Below are 19818 nucleotides of genomic sequence, written 5' to 3' on the forward strand. Positions count from 1 at the left end.
ATCCCACTTCCCCCCATCCCTAAATAATCATTGTTAACATTTTGGCACATGTGCCTCCATTTTTTCCCTGCATTTGCTAACATTATTTTTGTTACTATTGATTTTTCCAGAATGGGATCATAGTTTATATGTCACTCAGTGACTTTCTTTGCAACAAGTCAAATCCCTAGCATTATGATATTATGGATGTACCCACGACTTTGCTGATGGATTTTTACTGATATTCCACAGTTTTAAACAATGCTCTCGTGTACGTCCTTGTATACATATCCTTTTGCTTATGACATTGCTTTCTGACAGGGCAGACCCCATTTTTAAGAGCTGCAGAGGAGAAGCTTTAGTTCAGCAGTTTTTTATTGATAAAACAGTTCATCAGCGGAGCAGTTTCAAGGCAGATTAGATAAAACTATACTTGGGAACCGAAGGACTCACACCACACCCAAATTCAAAGGGATTTCTCAAGAGGCAGAGAGCCCTCCTCTCTCAGCAGCTATCACACCTACCAGGTTTATCTTTGGAAGTTGAGCCGGTTACCTTCCATACCTGAGTTCCCTCTGCAATACATAGATCTGGAGGGCATTAGTGTATCACATGTATGTAAAATGCATGAAGCATGGGCGTTCACATTTGTGAATTAGAATGATGACAGGTAGGGAGATTCAAGAAGTTTAATATTCAAGATTTTCAGCTGAGAGGGGTGTATTTGAAAAGTCCTTGTGTAACTGGGGGACGGAGAGTGGCTTTGTTTGATAGCTACATACTGTCTGCAGCCCAACTCCAGTGTGTTGGTGCAGAACTCTGAGCCTGCCACCTTTTCTGAGAGCCTCTGTAATTCCTTCCACTCTGGCTGGGAAGGGTGTCTTTAACACATCTCCTCTGAGTGGAGGCTTTGCTCTGACCATCTTCAGTGGCCTCCAAGCTTGTCAGGCTCTGATATGAGCAAGAAGAGCCACCACTTCCTATCTGGTAGGGGACCAAACTTACTGTGAGTGCCTGTGGCGAGATGGCCACTCACTCAAATAAACCGTTTCTGAACGTGTTTGGTTTTTGGCCGGAGTCAGGAGATTTCCTCTTTCTTTTGGTCAATGAGGATTTAAAAATAAAAAAAAACATCCAATTTGAACCTCTCCTCCAGCACCCTCCGACTCCTCATTCTACAGATGAGGAAACTAAGGCCAGAGTGTAAAGTGACTGGCCCAAGGCCTTGTGAGTAACAGAGCTTCTTAATTCCTCCAGATTACTGCCTGTCTTTTAATTAGCATTAACAGCTTGTTGTCATCAGGGAACCATCAGCATTAGCAGAACTTGTCTGTTAAAGAGTCTTTGTCTTGAATGCTCCAGATAGATTTATCAGAATAGAAGCAACAGTTGTGCTTGCTTTGGTAGCACATATACTAAAAATTAGAACAATACAGAGAAGATTAAGTACGGTCCCTGTGCAAAAATGACACGTAAAGTAGAAATAAGTTATAGTAATAATAAATTATCATACAATAAACGAATAAGGATAACATGCCAGATGCTGTTCTGAATCTTCTAGATCCTATGACTGTTACTTTTTCCCCTCTTTCTTGCTTTGCCTTCTCTTGATTTTTCTTTCTCTAATTTGATTTCTGTAATTGGTTGGAAAGTGTGTGTGCTTGTGTTTATTATTTATAAACTAGCTGGCTTAGCATGCTGATTTAACAAAAAGTCTGAAGTTAATATCTTTACCTTACTCCTAAATAATGAAGGATGATTTTAATTCACGTATAAGCCTAGTATTTTAATTCTGGTCTATCCCCTCCCCACAAAATTAAGAGTATGTTGTGACATGTTTTTCCATAGTCAATGTTTGCTGAGATATGCCCTCATATTTACCAAAATGTTTTTGTTCAATGTTTTTTTCTTACATCTCAGGCTTTTCATTTTTTCTTATTCTGTGAAAGTACATCTTTTATGATTTCATTTAGTGATTGTTTTTGGGTAATGCATGTTCTCCAGTTATTGAAGGGGAGGAGAAGTTTTATTGGTTTTGTTTGCCTGGAAACAATATTCTTTATGTAATTATTTTCTTGAAATATAGCTTCATTGAATGTGGAATTCCAAGGTCGACAGCTATTTTCTCTTAACATATTGAAGAAATTCTTACACTGTATTCTCTTCCTTAGTTGCTCTTATAAAGTGAACTGTCAGTCTAATTGCCCTTTTTTATAGATGGTTTTCTTTTCTCTTTGCTTTAAGATCTCTCTCTTTCTCTTTCTCTCTGTCTCTCTGTCTTTCATAGATTCATTTGTATTCTGCTGAGGTATTTTTGTACAACTTTACTGAGCCATAATCAACATACAATAAACAGCACATATTCAAAGTGTACACTTTGATAAATTCTGACATGTGCATAAACTCATAAAACCGTCACCACAACTAATATAATGAACAAATCCTTTACCCCTCAAAGTTTACTCATGTCTTTTTAAATTTTTTTAAAGATTTTCGGGGTGCCTGGATGGCTCAGTCGGTTAAGAGTCCGACTCTCGGTTTCAGCTCAGGTCATGATCTCATTGTTTCATGAGTTTGAGCCCCACATCGAGCTCTGCGCTGGCAGTACTGAGGCTGCTTGAGATTCTCTGTCCCTTTCTCTCTGCCCTTTCCCCACTTGTGCTATCTCTGTCTCTCTCAAATAAATTTTTAAAATTTTTTTTAAAAAGTAAATTCAATTTTTTAAAGATTTTCTTTTTTAAGTAATCTCTACACCCAATGTGGGACTCAAACTTGTAACTCTGAGATCAAGTGTCACACACTCCACCGACTGAACCAGCCAGGCATCTCTCCTAATGTCTTTTTGTACTGTTTTCTCCAGTCCTTCCCTACCACTACCCTTTATCAATCAACCATTAGTTCACTTTCTATCATTATAGATTAATTTGAATTTTTTGGAATTTTATACATATGGAATTATATAGTATGGCTCCTGTTTGTTTTTTTTTTTTTTTTTTTGGTCTGATTTCCTTCACTCAATAAAATTATTATGAAGTTTATCCATGAACATTGTTAAATCTATATATAGTTCATTTATTTTTATTGCTGAATAGTACTCCATTGTATGGATATGCCATAGTTTTTATCTTGTCACTTACCATTGGACATGTCCAGTTCTTAGCCATTGCAAATAAAGTTGCCACAAACAATCATGTACGTCTTGTTAGGGACATGTGCTTTCATTTTTCTTAGGTAAATATTTAGTAATGGAATAGCTGAATTATATGGTAGGCATATGTTTAGCCTTTTTTTTTTTTAAGACACTGCCAAAGAGTTTTCTGAAGCGGTTGCGTCATTTTACATTTTCATCAGCGGTGAATGAGAGTTCCAGTTGTCTACATCCCGGCCAGTGTGGTATTATGAGGTTTCTTTCTATTAGATATGTAGTTATATCACGTTATGGTTTTAATTAGCATTTCTCTAATGACTAATGACATTGAACATCTTTTCCTGTGCTTATTTGCTATCTGTATATCTTCTTTAGTGAAATGTCTGTTTAAATGTTTTGCCTATTTTTAAATTGGGTTGTCCCTTTCTTACTGAATTATAATAATTCTCTACATATTCTAGATACAAGAATTTTGTCAGATATATGTATATCTTGCAAATATCTTTTTGACAGTCTATAGCTTGCCTTTGCATTTTTTAAATTGTGTTCCTTGAAGAGCTAAAGCTTTTAATTTTGATGAAATCTAATTTATTGATGTTTTCTATTAGAGTCATGATTTTTATGTCATATTTTTTAAAATATTTGACAAATTCAAATAGGATTGTCATATATATATAATATATATATATTATATATATGTATATACATATAATTTTAGAGTGTGTGCGAGCAGAGAGTGGGGGGGGGGAGAGAGAGAGAGAGAGAGAGAGAGAGAGAGAGAGAGAGAGAGAATCTTAAGCAGGCTCCATGCTTAATGCAGAGCCCAACACGCGGGCTTGACCCTGGTATCATGACCTGAGCCAAAATCAAGAGTTGGATGCTCAACCGACTGAGCCACCCAGGTACCCCTATCTTATATAATTTTATGTAGAAATTTCATAGTTTTAAATCTATGTTTTAGTCAATGATATATTATTTTTTATATGATGGGATGCAGAATCAAAGTTGATATTTTTCCATATGGCTACTCAATTTTTCCAATACCTTTTGTTGAAAAAATTATTCTCCTCTCCTCTACCTCTCCCCCATTGAATTACTCTGGTACCTTTGTTGAAAATCAATTAACCTTATATGCCTGAGTCTCTTTCTTGACTCTGTTATATTATGTTGATTAATTTGCCTAACTTTACACCAATACCAGAGTGTCCTAATTGTTGCAGTTTTTTTTTCTAATTGTTGTTTTTTACTAAGTTTTGAAATCCAATAGTATAAGTACTGAAGCTTTATTTTTATTTTTGTTTGTCTTATTTTCAAAGTTGTTTTAGTTATTCTAGGTCCTTTTCATTTCTATATAGATTTCAGAATCCTTTGGTCAATTTATCAAAAAAAAGTCTGTTGGGATTTTGACTGGGATAGTATTAAAACTTTAAATCAATTTGGGGAGGATTGGTATTTTAATAATCTCTAGTATTCTGATCCATGAACATGATATATTTATCTCTCCATCTTTTTAGGTCTTCTTTAATCTCTTTCACCAATGTCCTGTAGTCATCATGGTATAGTTACTGTATTTTTTTTTTCAAATTTATTCCTATTTCTTATTTTTATGCTGTTGAAAGTGGTATTGTTCTTGTAATTTTAATTTCTAACTCTTTATTGCTTGTATAGTTGATCCTTAAACAATCACAGATTTGAACCATGTAGGTCCACTTATACATGGATTTTTTTACAGTACAGTACAGTACTGTATTTTTTTTTCCCCTAACAATTTCCTTTCTCTGGCTTACTTTATTGTAAGGATCCAGTACATAATACATATAACATATAAAATATATGTTTATCAACTGTTTATGTTATTGGTAAGGCTTCTAGTCAACAATAGGCTATTAGTAGCTAAGTTGTGGGATAGTCAAAAGTTACATGCAGATTTTTGACTGCATGGGGGGGTCAGTGCCCCCCCCCCCATATTATCAAGGGTCAACTGTATATAGAAATACAACTGAGTTTTGCACTATGATCATGTATCCTGAAAATGTGCTCAACTCACATGTAAGTTCTAGTAAGTTCTTTTTGTAGGGTCCATGGGATTATCTACAAAGATAATCATGATGTCAACAAACACAGTTTTTTTTTTTTCCTCTTTACTAATCCATTTACCTTTAATTTGTTTTTCTTGACTTGCATACTGGCTAGAAATTCCACTACAATGTTGAATAGAAGTGGTAAGACCAAGCATGTTTGCTTTGTACTTGATCTCAGGGGGAAAGAATTCGGTTTTTCATTATTAAGTATGTTAGCTGTAGATTTTTTATAGATGTCCTTTATTAGGTTGAGGAAGTTCTCTTCTATAACCAGTTTGCTAAAACTTTTTAGCAGAAATAGTTGAATTTTGTCAAATGCTTTTTCTGCACCTATTGAAATAAACATACAGTTTTTCTATTTTTTAGCCCATCAATATGGTGAAAGAAAATTTTAAGTTTATTTATTTATTTTAGAGAGCGAGAGCAAGCAGGGCAGGGGCAGAGAGAGAGAGAGAGGGAATCTTAAACAGGCTCCCCACTGCTAGCATGGAGCTGATGTGGGCCTTGAACTCACGAAATGGTTTAACATTTTAAAGTTAACTAATGTAATTCACCATATCAAGGTGCCTGGGTAGCTCCGTGGGTTATGCGTCTGACTCTTGATTTCTGCTCAAGTCGTGATCTCATGGCTCCTGAGTTCAAGCCCTGCATCAGGCTCTATGCTGACAGTTCATAGTCTGCTTAGGATTCTTTCTCTCTATCCCTCTGTCTCTCTCTCAAAATAAATAAATAAACATTAAAAAAATAAAATGTTAAACCAAGCTTGTATTCTTGGAATAAAACTCTCCTGGTTATGATATATTATCCTTTTTATGTATTGTTGGATTTGATTGGCTAAAACTGTTAGAATTCTTACATCTATGTTCATGAGGAATATTGGTCAGTGGTTTCCTTATAATGTTTTCTTTGGTTTGAGTATCAAAATAACGCAAGCTTCATAGAATGTTATGAGAAGTAGTCACTTGTCTGGAAGAGTTTTTATAAAATTTGTATTATTTCTTCCATAAATGTTGGGTAAAATTTATCAGTGACACCAGTCACAAGTAGTGTTTTCTTTTGGAAAGACTTAAGTTCAATTTCCTAAGTAGAAATAGAGCTAATTCAAATCACCTATTTCTTGAGTGAGCTTTGGTAGTTTGTGTCTTTCAAGGAATTTGTCCACTTCTAAGTTTTTTAATTTATTGGCATGAATTATTCATAATTTATTCATATCTATAGAATCTGTAATGATACCACCTCTCTCATTCTTGATTTGGCAACTTGTGTCTTCTTTTATTCCTGCTTAGTGTGGCTAGAAGTTTATTTTTTCTGTTTTCCATTTCATTAGTTTCTGCTCTTGTCTTCATTATGACCTTTATTCTGCTTACTTTAGGTATAATTTGTATCTTTTCTAGTTGTTTAAGGTGGAAACTGCTGTTATTGACTTAAAATTTTTCTTCTTTTCTAATATAGGTATTCAGTGCTATAGATTTCCTACTAAGCACTGCTTTATTGAATTCCAGATATTTTAATATGTTGTATTTTCATTATCAGTTCAAAATACTTTCTAACTCCCCTTTTAATTTCTCTGACTTGTATGATATTAGTTTCTAAATATTTGGATATTTCGAGATATCTTTCTGTCATTATTATTTTTTTTTTTTGATGGGGAAAGAGAGAGGCAGAAGGAGAGAGAGACAGAGAGAAAATCTTGAACAGACTCCATGCTCAGCATGAGCCTGATGTGGGGCTCAGTCTCACGACTATAAGATCATGACCTGAGCCGAGATCAAGAGTTGAACACTTAACCAACTGACCCACCCAAGTGTCCCTCTGTTATTGAGTTATTTAATTTCATTATGACCGGAAATAAACTTTGTATAATTTGACTCACTTTAAATATATTAGTACTACTTCTATGTCTCATATGGCAAATATTTTTTTTACTTAAAAAATATATATGTTGTGTGTACTTCAAAAAAATGCTTATTCTTCTGTTGTTGGATGTAATGTTCTATATTTGTCAATTGGAACAAGTTTTTTGATAGTGTTGCTTATGTCTAGTCTACCAATTATTGAGAGAGTAGGGTTGACTCTGACTGTAATTGTGGATTTATCTATTTTTTTCCTTGCAGTTTTGCTTCATGTATTTTGAAGCATTATTTTTAGTTGCATAATATTTATGATTGTGGCATTTTCTTGAGAAACTGTCTCCTTTATCTGTAAGAAACATCACTCTTTATCTCTGATAATATTTTTGCTTTGAAATCTGTGTTGTCTGATATTAAAATAGGCACTCCAGCTTTCTTTTAATTAGTGTTATCATGGTATATCTCCTTTCATTCTTTTACTTTTAACCTGTTTGGTTCTATATTTAAAATAGATTGTGTGTGTATGTGTGTGTGTGTGTGTGTGTGTGTGTGCACAGCATATAATTAGATCTTGTTTTTTCTATCCACTCAGATAATGTCTGACTTTTAATTGGGATTTTTTTTTTTTTAAGAAAGTAGACTATCTATACAGGAAAGTTCCTTTCTAATGTAAAACGGAGTTTAGAGAAAAGCTGGTCAGTGCTGGCAGGGCAGCTCCATATGATGAAGTTCTGGGGTGTTGGTGGGGCTCGTGGATTCCGGAGCCAATGACCAAGAAGGAATTCTTGAAGATGTGCAAAAAGGTGATTTTATTAAAGCATGGGGACAGGACCCATGGGCAGGAAGAGCTGCTGGGATTTTTTTTTTAATTGGGATCTTTGGAACTGTGCTGCCCAATACAGTAGCCACTAGCCACATATCCCTATTTAAATTAACTAAAATTAATTAAAATTAAAAAATCAATTCTTCAGGCACACTAGCCAAATTTCAAGTGCCCAATAGCCACATGTGGCTAGGAGCTTCAGTATTGAACAATACTAGTTTAAATCATTCATCTTTACATATAATGGAATTACTGATATGGTTAGGTTTGAGTCTAACATCTTGCTATTTGTTTTCTATTTCTCTCATTTGTCCTTTATTCCCTTTTTATTTCTGGAAGCTCTATTTGCTTTCAAATATGCTTGGTCATTCTTTATTGTCATTTTTCTCTGCTCATAATTTCAAATATTCATTTAATTTCTTTAAATATATTAAACATAGATTTAGGAAATCTATTTTGTGTCAATTCCAACATCTGAAATATTTGTGGGTCTATATTTGCTGAAATTTGCTTTGATGGTTCTCATTCATGGTGTCTTGTTTCCATTGTATATTTTGTGATTTTTAAAAACATATAAGCTGTCCATTTTCATTGGAACCAACCAGTAGGAATTCTTTTGAGATATGAACTAAAGTTACATTCCTCCTGAGAAATTTGCTTTTGTTTCTATCAGTTTCCTGGGGTGCTACCAATGTGGGACTATAGTTAAATTAAAATTTTAACTTAAAATCCAAGTGAATCCTGACAGAAAACACATGTGAGGACCAACTAGGTTTATGAATTCTCAAGGAAGAATTCTGTCTTATCCACCAGCACCAAGGTGAAAATAGGCATTTCTTCATTATCTCTTGTGCAGTGTGATTTCTTATTCAGCCTTGCACTGAGGGTGTGATAAGGTGGCTTTCCTATTTGTTTCTCCACCTTGGTCAGCTAACTTGTAACTCCTGGTGCCGTGCTGTGATTCATACAGCTGTCGAGGAGGAAAGACTCCCTAGAGTTTGAAAAAACGTTCAGAGTGATAGCTGGCTGGGCACTTGTTTCCTGACCAGATTTCCTACTTTCATTACTGGTTTTGAAATCAACAAATTCTTTACTTTGGATGTATTTACAATTATTTAAAAATATTATACCCAGAATTTTAGTTGCTCTCTTCAAACTGAAGGGTTGTTCAGAGTATTTAATCCATAATACTACAAGAAATGGAAATTTCCAGCTCTATTATTTTTCCGATTGGATGCTAGGTGATAAATTTCAGAGCCATTGGTTAACAATAAGAGCATAGCAACTATTATATGTTGAGTGCCTACTCTGGTTCAGGCATTTTGCACATAAAATCTCCAGTCTTCACAATAATCCTACTAGTAGCTTTATTCTTTCCATTTAACAGATAAAACAATGAAGGTTAAATTATCCAAAGTCACACAAGTAGTCAGCAAAGGAACCTGACCTCTGCTCTTTGCGATCAATTCTGATCTCCTTTTCAAGCTGCCGAGTCTTTTCTCTTAATATTGAAAATACACAGTAGCTTTTATATTTAACAGCAGGCAGTGAAAGCAGGTTGAGCAGAGAAGAGATTTTTAAGGGATAAGATTTTCCACTTATGTCCCAATACGTAGCCTCCCATCATTTCACCCTATATTTCTGAAACAGTGCTTCATCAGGTTCAAAATGCTCTGCAGTGAAATGGTCATGCAGAAACTTGCTTCATAACATTAGAAGCCAGAACTCTCAGATCTCCCTATTTCCATAATATCCCTAAAGCTCCAGGTGAATCTTCATTTGTGTGAGACACAGAACCAATTCTTTCATCTGAATTCTGTTTTAGACCCTGACATACCCAATGGGACTTTCTCATAACTGCAGCCCGTAGATGTCATTTTTCTTCATTTTGGGGGTTGGTGGCTTTTGTCCTTAGCAGCTGTGGCCTTAGACTTTATCTGGGTTTGCAATCAGGAAGCTGTGATACTTCCTGAGACTGTTCAGGGTACAATTTACACAATACAAACTGAGTTCACTTTCTTCACTTTGGAGTTGCGCTGGGGTCCTTAATGGGTTGACTGTACTTTGTCGAGTTTTCTACAGGTTGAATCCAGCAGTTGGTGAGAACCAACCTCTGTGGTTTACAACCACTTTTGTTTCCTGAGCAACATACACAGAGAATTTGGAAAGAAGGCAATGATTAGGATTGGAGTCTAGAAAACCGTTAAGAAGGAGGAAGTTTATCAACTCAGTGGGAGTAAATCTCCAAACCACCTTCAGAATGCTAACACGCAAACACTGTTTCTTGTTGCCATGACCAATCAGTAGGTTGTTGAAGAAAACCAGTCCAATACCAGAGGCAGAGAGAAGTTGGAGAAGAATCATCATTTTTAGATATTCAGATTCCTTGGCCAAAGAGAGTCAGGAATGACACTGATTGGTGCCACTTATATACAAGCTTTTTCATTTGTAAAATGCTCCCAAAGCTGTGACCATCATTCTGTATTTAAGAGTTGTTTCTATACTAGCTACATTTTGAAACTCTGTGATGAATTAACCTATTTTCATATTTTTTGATGTAATATTTATACCACTTTTAAAAATTATTAAAATTCCTATGATTAATTATTCCAATTACTAAAAAAGGATAATTATGTAACATGACAGAAGTACTAATTATCACTACAATGGCAATCATATTACAATATATAAATGTGTCAAATTAACATGTTGTACACTTTAAATTTATACAATGTTGTATGTCAAATATATTTAAATGAAAAAAACTTTTATAAGCTTATTACTGAGTTTGTGGGTTAGGAGTCTTGTTTCTGGGTCTTCCTCCTTAGGGTCCTATCTTTGTTCATTTTTGTGAGAAGACTGGGGTAGGAGAGGGGCAAAGACACAAGTCAGAGTCTATGCGAGCAGATTTGGTAAAGAGAAATAGGTGAGGCCAGGAGTGGCCTGAGGTTTGGGATCATGTCTAAATTAGAGGTGTTCAACTTTGCTGATCTCCACAAACAATGATGATCCAGAAGTAAATGTCCACTACTCACTACTTGACCACCAAACAGTGGTGCTTTTGACAGCTACAGTATCTATCCTTTGAAATCCAATGTATTATTATTATTATTATTATTATTAATTATTTGAGGAAAGACAGCACAAGCAGGGATGGGGCAGAAAGAGATGGGGGGAGAGAGAGAATCCCAAGCAGGCTCCAAATGGGGCTCAAACTCATGAAATTGTGAGATCATGACCTGAGCCAAAACTGAGAGTTGCATGCTTAACGGACTGAGTCACCAATGCACCCCCAAAGTATTGTTTCACTAAGCCCCACAAAGTCTCTGTGAAGTGAATGAGTAGTGGGTAGTACCATGTCCATAAGAAAAAGGGGTGGGGGCAGACATCTAGGCATGAGACTGCTGACTCTCACGAGGCTGGACTGTCTCCTCACCCATCACACCCACAGAAGACCTGGCTTCAAATCTTGACTCCGACACTTAGTACCTGTGTGACCCTGAGCAGCTACCTCTCTGAGTTTCAGTTTACTCATCTATAGTACAGACATAATGACAACTACCTAATAGGAATTTTGAATTGGGAAGAAACTGGCGAAGAAACTTGACACAGTATCAGCACTTAAGAGATGGGTGTCTCTTCCCCTCCCCCAACATTCACAGAGCCTAATTTGTCATTGCATGTTTTCTGTACTTGGATTGGAACAAAAGTATCTGAGTGTCCCTGAGGCTGGCATACATGCTGTCAAACTACACTCCATTGAAGACGTGCTAAGCAAGGTATTTAAGAAAGTGACCACATGGGGGAATAAAAGAGACATTTATAATGGCAACCAAAACAGAAGAAACCCACAAGGACACGATGAAAACTGAAACCACAATAATCTCTAAATAGAGAAGTAATAATTGTAGCCTATATTTAAGTGTACGGGAAGCAAGGGTTTGGGGAGGGGGTGCTTGCCATGGAGATCATGCTTATTTTTTCAAAGTTTGTGGAGAGAACTGAGCTGATTTTTCTTTTTTAAGTCACAAAATGTTTCAGGTATTTCTAGTCTTACCCAAAAATTATATAAATAAAAAAAAAAAGAAAAAAGAAAGCATGATGCTGAGGGGAATGTGCAAAAGTAGGAGTATACAGGTAGAGTCAATGGTATTGATAAAATTGTGGTTTTTAAACTTGGGCTGGGATCATGGTTGTTCAATTTTATTATTACACTCACAACTTCTAATTTCACTACATATATTCTTATTTATATAACAAATGTTACATAATAAAAATGTTTAAGTGAACTGGAAATTGCTCAGTGAGTTCCACAGCAATAAAAAGAGAATAATCAATATCTGCAGGGAGATTCTATCTGCAATCAAAGATGATACGTGTAATCCCACTTCCCAAGTGCTGCCAGAAAACATATTTGCATTTCTGATTTTAGAATCAGTAAGTCTGTGAACAAAGAGAGTATAGCTTTACTCTGAACATCAGTAAAGGCTGGATCAGGTGTCTGATACAATTGTACTTATTCAGGGACACAGAGAAGCCTGGTGTCCATCAGGCAGACGGAAATAACTTGGGTGATAGTATCAAAGGGCACCAGGCAGTACAATAGTTTCAGGCTTGGGAAAGATGTCCATAAATTGCAGCCCTCAGCAATGAGTGGCTAATATCTTAAATATCCTTGTGAATTGTTTGAAAGAAGAAATATATTTCTACAAATTGAATGTTTGTGATTTAGTAAATTGATTTAGTAAGTAGGAATATCAGGATTTACATAATAAAAATTTGTCATGATCTAATTAAGAAATAAAACCAATCAATGACATCAGCTGGTTCCAGAGAAGGGTGCAAATCATCTGAGATCAGCACTGAGAGCCAGGTTGCCTGGTTCTGTGTCTTTTAACAGCCTCGGCCAATATAATACTTCATAGGATTAAATGAGAAAATCTATGCAGAGAATTTACGGTTCTTAGCAGAGTAATTCTTAGTAAGTGGCAGTTACTAATATTAGAAGATGTCAATGATGATAAAAAAAACATTAATGGTAGCAGGGCTATTATTGAGGGCCTTCTCTATACCAGGCTCTTGACATATGTGATAGGATTTTCTTACTCCTTTTTTTTTTTTTTTTTGGCTGTAGATTTATCTTACAAATTGTGTTTAATTTGTAGGGTGGGTGATGAGTAAAAGAAACCAGATTTTTCAAAGAGATAATGATGACAGTGAAACTGAAAGCATAAGCTAAGGAGGAGACATCAATCACACTTTTTTTTCAGGGACAAAAAGAGCTTCAGGATGTCCAGATTGTATCTGATGCACAAATAAGGAGTAAAGCTAATTCCTATACCACATGGAACTAAAAAAAGACCGCTACACTCTCTAGTTAAAAAATGGCTGCTCATACTCTGAAACTGACCATCATGCCACTTAGGCATAGTTTGGCACATAGTCTACTATGATAATGTGGAGAAAGTACAGCTCATCTGCATGCTGACAGCAGATGCCCTGTGGCCTGGAGAAACAGTACTTGCACTCTCTGTGTTAACCTTTCTGGGCCCCTAAGCTTAGGTTAAACCATGAGGGAGAGTCTGTTATTGGCCTCTTGCTTGTTATTCCAAAATTCCTAGTGTCAACAGTAGACTCAGGTAAGATTAAAACATTACTCGGTAGTTAAATATACGAATGTATTACTAACATACTTCCCCCAAGAAATTCTATTGCCCTGAACTTAGACTAAAACTTCAACAATTTTTAAGTAATATTTATTCATTCAAAACATTATATTATTACTATATGCTAGGCATTTTGTGTAGGTCCTGAGGATGCAACAGTAAATAAAGCAGACATGATCTCTGACTTTGTAGAGTCTAAAATCTAATGGGGAGTCAGGTAATAAATAAGAAAACAAACAAATTGCAAATCATCAGAAAATGCAGAAAAGAAGAAAACTTGTGAACATAATCACTCTGACATAGCTCAGCCTTTTGTGAAACCCTCTTCTAGACTATCTAGGGCTGGGTACTCTAGAATCTTAGGGAAGAAGCCCATGGATCATCAATTTTCACACCATGAGAACTGGAAAAAGAGGGGATGAGGAGGAAGTTTCATGGCCACATTAATATTTGCACACACACCTGGTAAAATGGTACCATGACCTAGGGTAAGGCTGCACCCTGTGAGAGGTAGTTGTCTTGATCTTTGGGAACTTCAGGCAGTGAATAAACTTCCCAGAGGCTGCAGGTGTAGACTAGAAAATCCTTGGAGAAATACTGATCACTGTTCTTCCCTCTTGGACTGTCAGAGATCCCCTCCAAGCTGGGTGTTTTCAGGGCCCAGCCAGAACTTTGATAGATTTATAGAACGTAGATGGTCAGAGCTGGAAAGTCCCTTAGAGAGCACTTCGTCCATCCTCCTCACATTACAAAGAAGGAAACAGGCTCAGAGAGGAGATAAGCCCAGATTTAAAAGCTAGTTAGGGCCCCAGCACAGACTGGCTGGATGCTCAATAGTCCCGTTTTCTCTTCCTTGACACAAAGGGAGATTATATTTTCCAGTCTCCTTTGCAGTTAGATTGGGATCATACGTTGGTGCTCTGGCAAATGGAATACAAACAGGAGTGACCTGTCCCATTGCCCAGTCTGTATTTTTTTTTAAGTTTACCTATTTGTTTTGAGACACAGAGAGAGCATGAGCAAGGGAGGGGTGGGGAGAGAGAGAGAGAGAGAGAGAGAGAGAGAGAGAGAGAGAGAGAGAATTCCAAGCAGGCTCCGCACTATCAGTACAGAGTCCGACATGAGGCTAGAACTCACGAACTGTGAGATGATGACCTGAGCCAAAACCAAGAGTCAGACACATAACTGACTGAGCCAAACAGGTGCCCCCCAGTCTGTCTTCATAAAATTCCCATATGATCTTCTAAACACTTTCTAGCTTTATCATCAGCCAGCTAAATGCAGATAATCCAGCAGAAGACTCCAAGAAATCCTTAGAAGATGGCAGCACCACTAGATAGCCACAGATAGGAGCAGAGATATCTTTTTTTTTTTTATGAAATTTATTGACAAATTGGTTTCCATACAACACCCAGTGCTCATCCCAAAAGGTGCCCTCCTCAATACCCATCACCCACCCTCCCCTCCCTCCTACCCCCCATCAACCCTCAGTTTGTTCTCAGTTTTTAACAGTCTCTTATGCTTTGGCTCTCTCCCACTCTAACCTCTTTTTTTTTTTTTTTCCTTCCCCTCCCCCATGGGTTCCTGTTAAGTTTCTCAGGATCCACATAAGAGTGAAACCATATGGTATCTGTCTTTCTCTGTATGGCTTATTTCACTTAGCATTACACTCTCCAGTTCCATCCACGTTGCTACAAAGGGCCATATTTCATTTTTTCTCATTGCCACATAGTACTCCATTGTGTATATATACCACAATTTCTTTATCCATTCATCAGTTGATGGACATTTAGGCTCTTTCCATAATTTGGCTATTGTTGAGAGTGCTGCTATGAACATTGGGGTACAAGTGCCCCTATGCATCAGTACTCCTGTATCCCTTGGATAAATTCCTAGCAGTGCTATTGCTGGGTCATAGGGTAGGTCTATTTTTAATTTTCTGAGGAACCTCCACACTGCTTTCCAGAGCGGCTGCACCAATTTGCATTCCCACCAACAGTGCAAGAGGGTTCCCGTTTCTCCACATCCTCTCCAGCATCTATAGTCTCCTGATTTGTTCATTTTGGCCACTCTGACTGGCGTGAGGTGATACCTGAGTGTGGTTTTGATTTGTATTTCCCTGATAAGGAGCGACGCTGAACATCTTTTCATGTGCCTGTTGGCCATCTGGATGTCTTCTTTAGAGAAGTGTCTATTCATGTTTTCTGCCCATTTCTTCACTGGGTTATTTGTTTTTCGGGTGTGGAGTTTGGTGAGCTCTTTATAGATTTTAGATACTAGCCCTTTGTCCGATATGTCATTTAGGAGCAGAGATATCTTAATCACCTGTGAAGGCAGCAACCTGAACCCACTTAAACCAATAAATAAACTTTATTCTGTAGGCCACTGAATTTTTGGAGTTGTTATAGCAACTAGCACTCTGTGTAGTTTAGAAACTGTGATGGTTAATTTCATGTGTCAACGGCCAATAATAATTTGGTCAAACATTATTCTGGGGTGTCTGTGAGAGTTTTCTGGATGAGATTAACATTTGAATCGATAGTCTGAATAAAGCAGATTTTCATTCTCAGTGCACATGGATTCCCCCAATCAACTGAAGACCAAACCAACTGAATAGAAACAAAAGGTTCATAGGGAATTTTGTTTGCCTGCCTGATGAACTGGGACATTGGTCTCCTTCTGCCCTTGAACTAGAATATCCATAATCAGCTCTCCTGGTTCTCAGGCCTTTGGAATCAGACTGGAACTGCAACAAGGGCTCTCCTTCCTGGGTCTCCACTTGTTGACTGCCAATCTTAGGACTTTCCAGCTTCTGTAATCACATGAGACAATTTCTCATAATAAATCTCTCTCTCTCTCTCTCTCCCTCTATTTCTGTCTCTCTCTATCTCTGGAGAGCCCTGATTTATACCAAGACTGTACATCAGACCTCCTGAGTTCTGATTCAGTGTTGCTTTTCACAAAAGTATACTGTTTCTCCAAGCTAATAGAGAGAAGATTACCTAGGAAACTTCATACTCACTTCCCATACCTGGAACCCCCCCATCTTGGACCAACAATGACCAGTGAAAAATCAATCTTCACGTGGATGTCAGGGGATCCTTAGTGACATACAAAGTAAAGTTTGTGCATGCCCTGGGATCAGCCACACCTCTGACACTAGTGCTGGGACTGCAATGTGACTTCCAGTCTACTGTCTACTATTTCATGTGCCTTATAAGAGCACATGGGCCCAGCAGCCTGTCAGCTAGAGAACTCTATCCTGATCAGTACTTTTACATACCAATAATGATCTGAGGCTTGAATTGTAAATCAGATAAAAATTCAGTAAAGTTTTAGTGTTGTATGACTTTGCTATAATCTGATTTTCTTTAATGTAATAACCTGTACATGGTACAAACATAGAACCACAGTCCATTAACATAAACTTATAAGCATCTACTGACTAGAATTGCTTACTTCTGTCCTTTCTGAATCACAGATGAAGAGACAGATTACCAGATGGAATAGCTAGTCACAAAACCTCCGTCCTTGGCCAATTGGTAACATGGAATAATCTGGATCTCTTTTCCATAGCTCCCTGATGTTAACTCTCTCAGGAGTGAAAGGATTTAGTTGGACATGCTTGAAATATGCCTCTATAGTTGTCAGGTTTTTTCTTTTTTAAAGATTTTATTTTTAAGTAATCTTTACAGCAATGTAGGACTCGAACTCACAACCCTAAGATCAAGAGTTGAATGCTCCACCAACTGAGCCAGGCAGGTGGCCCTATAGTTTTAAGTTTATATAAACCCTTAGGAAAAAGGGAAGAACCAGGGCACCTGAGTGGCTCAGTCAGTTGAGTGTCCGACTCTTGATTTCGACTCAGGTCATGGTCTCACAGTTCATGGGTTCAAGCCCCGCATCAGGCTCTGTGCTAATAGCATGAAACCTGCTTGGAATTCTCTCTCCCTCTCTCTGCCACTCTCTGGTCCCCTGCTTTCATGCACTCTCTCTCTCAAAATAAATAAGTAAACTTTTTTTTTTTTTTTTAAAGAGAAGGACTTAAAATCAGAGAACCCTTGGAATGGAAAAGTTTTAGAGTCCACTTGATTCTATCTTTACTTTTAAATTTTATTTTATATGTTCTTTTATATAGTACCTAAATATGTGATGTAACCAATAACCATATCAAGATAAATCAGAAAGATGGCATCCAAAAATATGATGCTGTCTTGGGACTCCCTCAGCTGCATTAAGAACTTGTTACTCTTGCTTACTGGAGTCCCATGCACAGTTTTAATACCAGGAAAGAGTAAGACAACTTTGTGTGAAATCTCTGGGAATGTATATCCAAGAGGTGAAAACAAACAAGTCTACCAAAAGGTAATGAGAGGTTGGTTTCTAACTCTTCCAAAAAGTCATAGGAGATATTCAGTCAGCCATCCTTACCCTAAAAACAACTAAAGATTTGCCATAGCAGCAAAATCTTATAGAGGCATACCATTCAGTTCTTTTTCTCAGAAAGTGCAACCTAGAAAATCGTCTAATTCATGTTAAAAGACAGAATTGAAACTATGCTTCCTATTTTACCAAAAAAAAAAAAAATTCTCAATGAAGTTCATAAAACTAACATCAAGAAACAAATCTAGCTTCCTGTTTTTGTTTCTCCTCTATAGTTACAACAAATTCAGCCTTAAAAAACTTTCAAAATTAGGATTTTTTCCTCGAATACCAGAAAATTAACAGGCAGAGTAAAGCAGTATCTTATTCTTTTGGACAGAGTATCTGAGTACTTTTCTCCTTCAAGCGTGTGTGTGATCAAAAGAACATACACACATGACACACACACATCAAACAGTATCAGAAACCAAAGTTTTCATTGGAAATTATATTTTACTCATGTCTGAAAGACTTTAAAAAAGTAAACAATATTCAGTTGATTCTGTTCACAAAGATACACACCTAAAGCATAAGGACAAAAAAAGCTTTAAAAGGATAGAAAAAAAATACAATGTAAAAACCAACCAAAGGGAAGGTATCATAACTATATTATCATAGGGAACTAGGAAATATACATTCTTTGCAAGCACACAGTACCTATAGAAATTGACCAAGGATAAGGCTACAAAGTAAATCTCAGCAAATATCAGAGAATTAATATGCAGGTCATATTCTCTGATTAAAATGTAATTATAATTCACTAATAAAAAATTACTGGAAAAAATAATTACAAATTTTAAATGTATTAGAAGTCTAATACATCTGTCAAGTAAGGAATCTTATTAGGTAAAATGTAAAAATAAATGACAATGAAAATATGCTGTAAGAACTAATAATATAGAGACCTTTGACAAAATTGTTAAGAAAAAAGATAATGGCACAAAAAAACAATACCACAGTGAAGTACTGAACATAATTATAGGTATACGAGATTTTTTTTGCAATCAAGAATACTATGATTTTTTCTACTATTTCATACTGTTTTCATAATGATTGATTTTTAATATGGTGGCAATTAATTTGAATACTTAGAAGAAACAGAACAGTTCCTGAAATATATAATCTATCACAGCTCATTTAAGAAGAAAGCAAAAATCGAAATAGACATGTTGTCACTAAAGCTTAACATATAACCTCCTCTATAATGCTAAGCAAAATAAGTCAGTCAGAGAAAGACAGATATCATATGATTTCACTCATATGTGGAATTTTAAAAACTTAACAGATAAACATACGGGGAGTGAAGGAAAAATAAGATAAAAACAGAGAAGGAAGCAAGCCATAAGAGACTCTTAAATACAGAGAACAAATTGAGGGTTGATGGGGGTGGGGAGGGTGGGGAATGGGTTAAATGGGTGATGGGCATTAAGAAGGGCACTTTTCAGGATGAGCACTAGGTGTCATATGTAAGAGATGAATCACTGGGTTCTATTCCTGAAGCCAAGACTACACCGTATGTTAACTAACTTGAGAATAATATATATACATGTATATATACATATATACATATATACATATACATATATACATATACATATGTATATATAGTATACATATATATATATACTCTCTTCTTTCCCTTTATGTGCACACACACACACACACGCATGCATGTGCACACATACAGGCCCAGATAAGTTCTATCAAATACTCAAGGAACATATAATCTTAATCTTCCATAAATTGTTCCAGAAAACAAAAAAAGAGGAAATGCTGCCCTATTCATTTTGAAATGAGTTAAACCTTGATATCAAAACCACATATGGGTAGTATAAGGAAGAAAGATTAA

The 19818-nt window shown here is 36.4% G+C and overlaps 1 non-coding gene across 1 annotated transcript; it reads left to right on the top strand.

Annotated features, from left to right (window-relative positions):
• Positions 1-1370: 1370 nt before the first annotated feature.
• LOC115522582 lies at positions 1371-1479 on the top strand. Its single transcript, XR_003971481.1, has one exon. It is a non-coding gene; the product is annotated as a U6 spliceosomal RNA (small nuclear RNA).
• The last annotated feature ends 18339 nt before the right edge of the window (positions 1480-19818 follow it).

The sequence above is a fragment of the Lynx canadensis genome, chromosome C1 (genome assembly GCF_007474595.2).
Source record: "Lynx canadensis isolate LIC74 chromosome C1, mLynCan4.pri.v2, whole genome shotgun sequence".
In the NCBI taxonomy this organism is placed as follows: Eukaryota; Metazoa; Chordata; class Mammalia; order Carnivora; family Felidae; genus Lynx; species Lynx canadensis.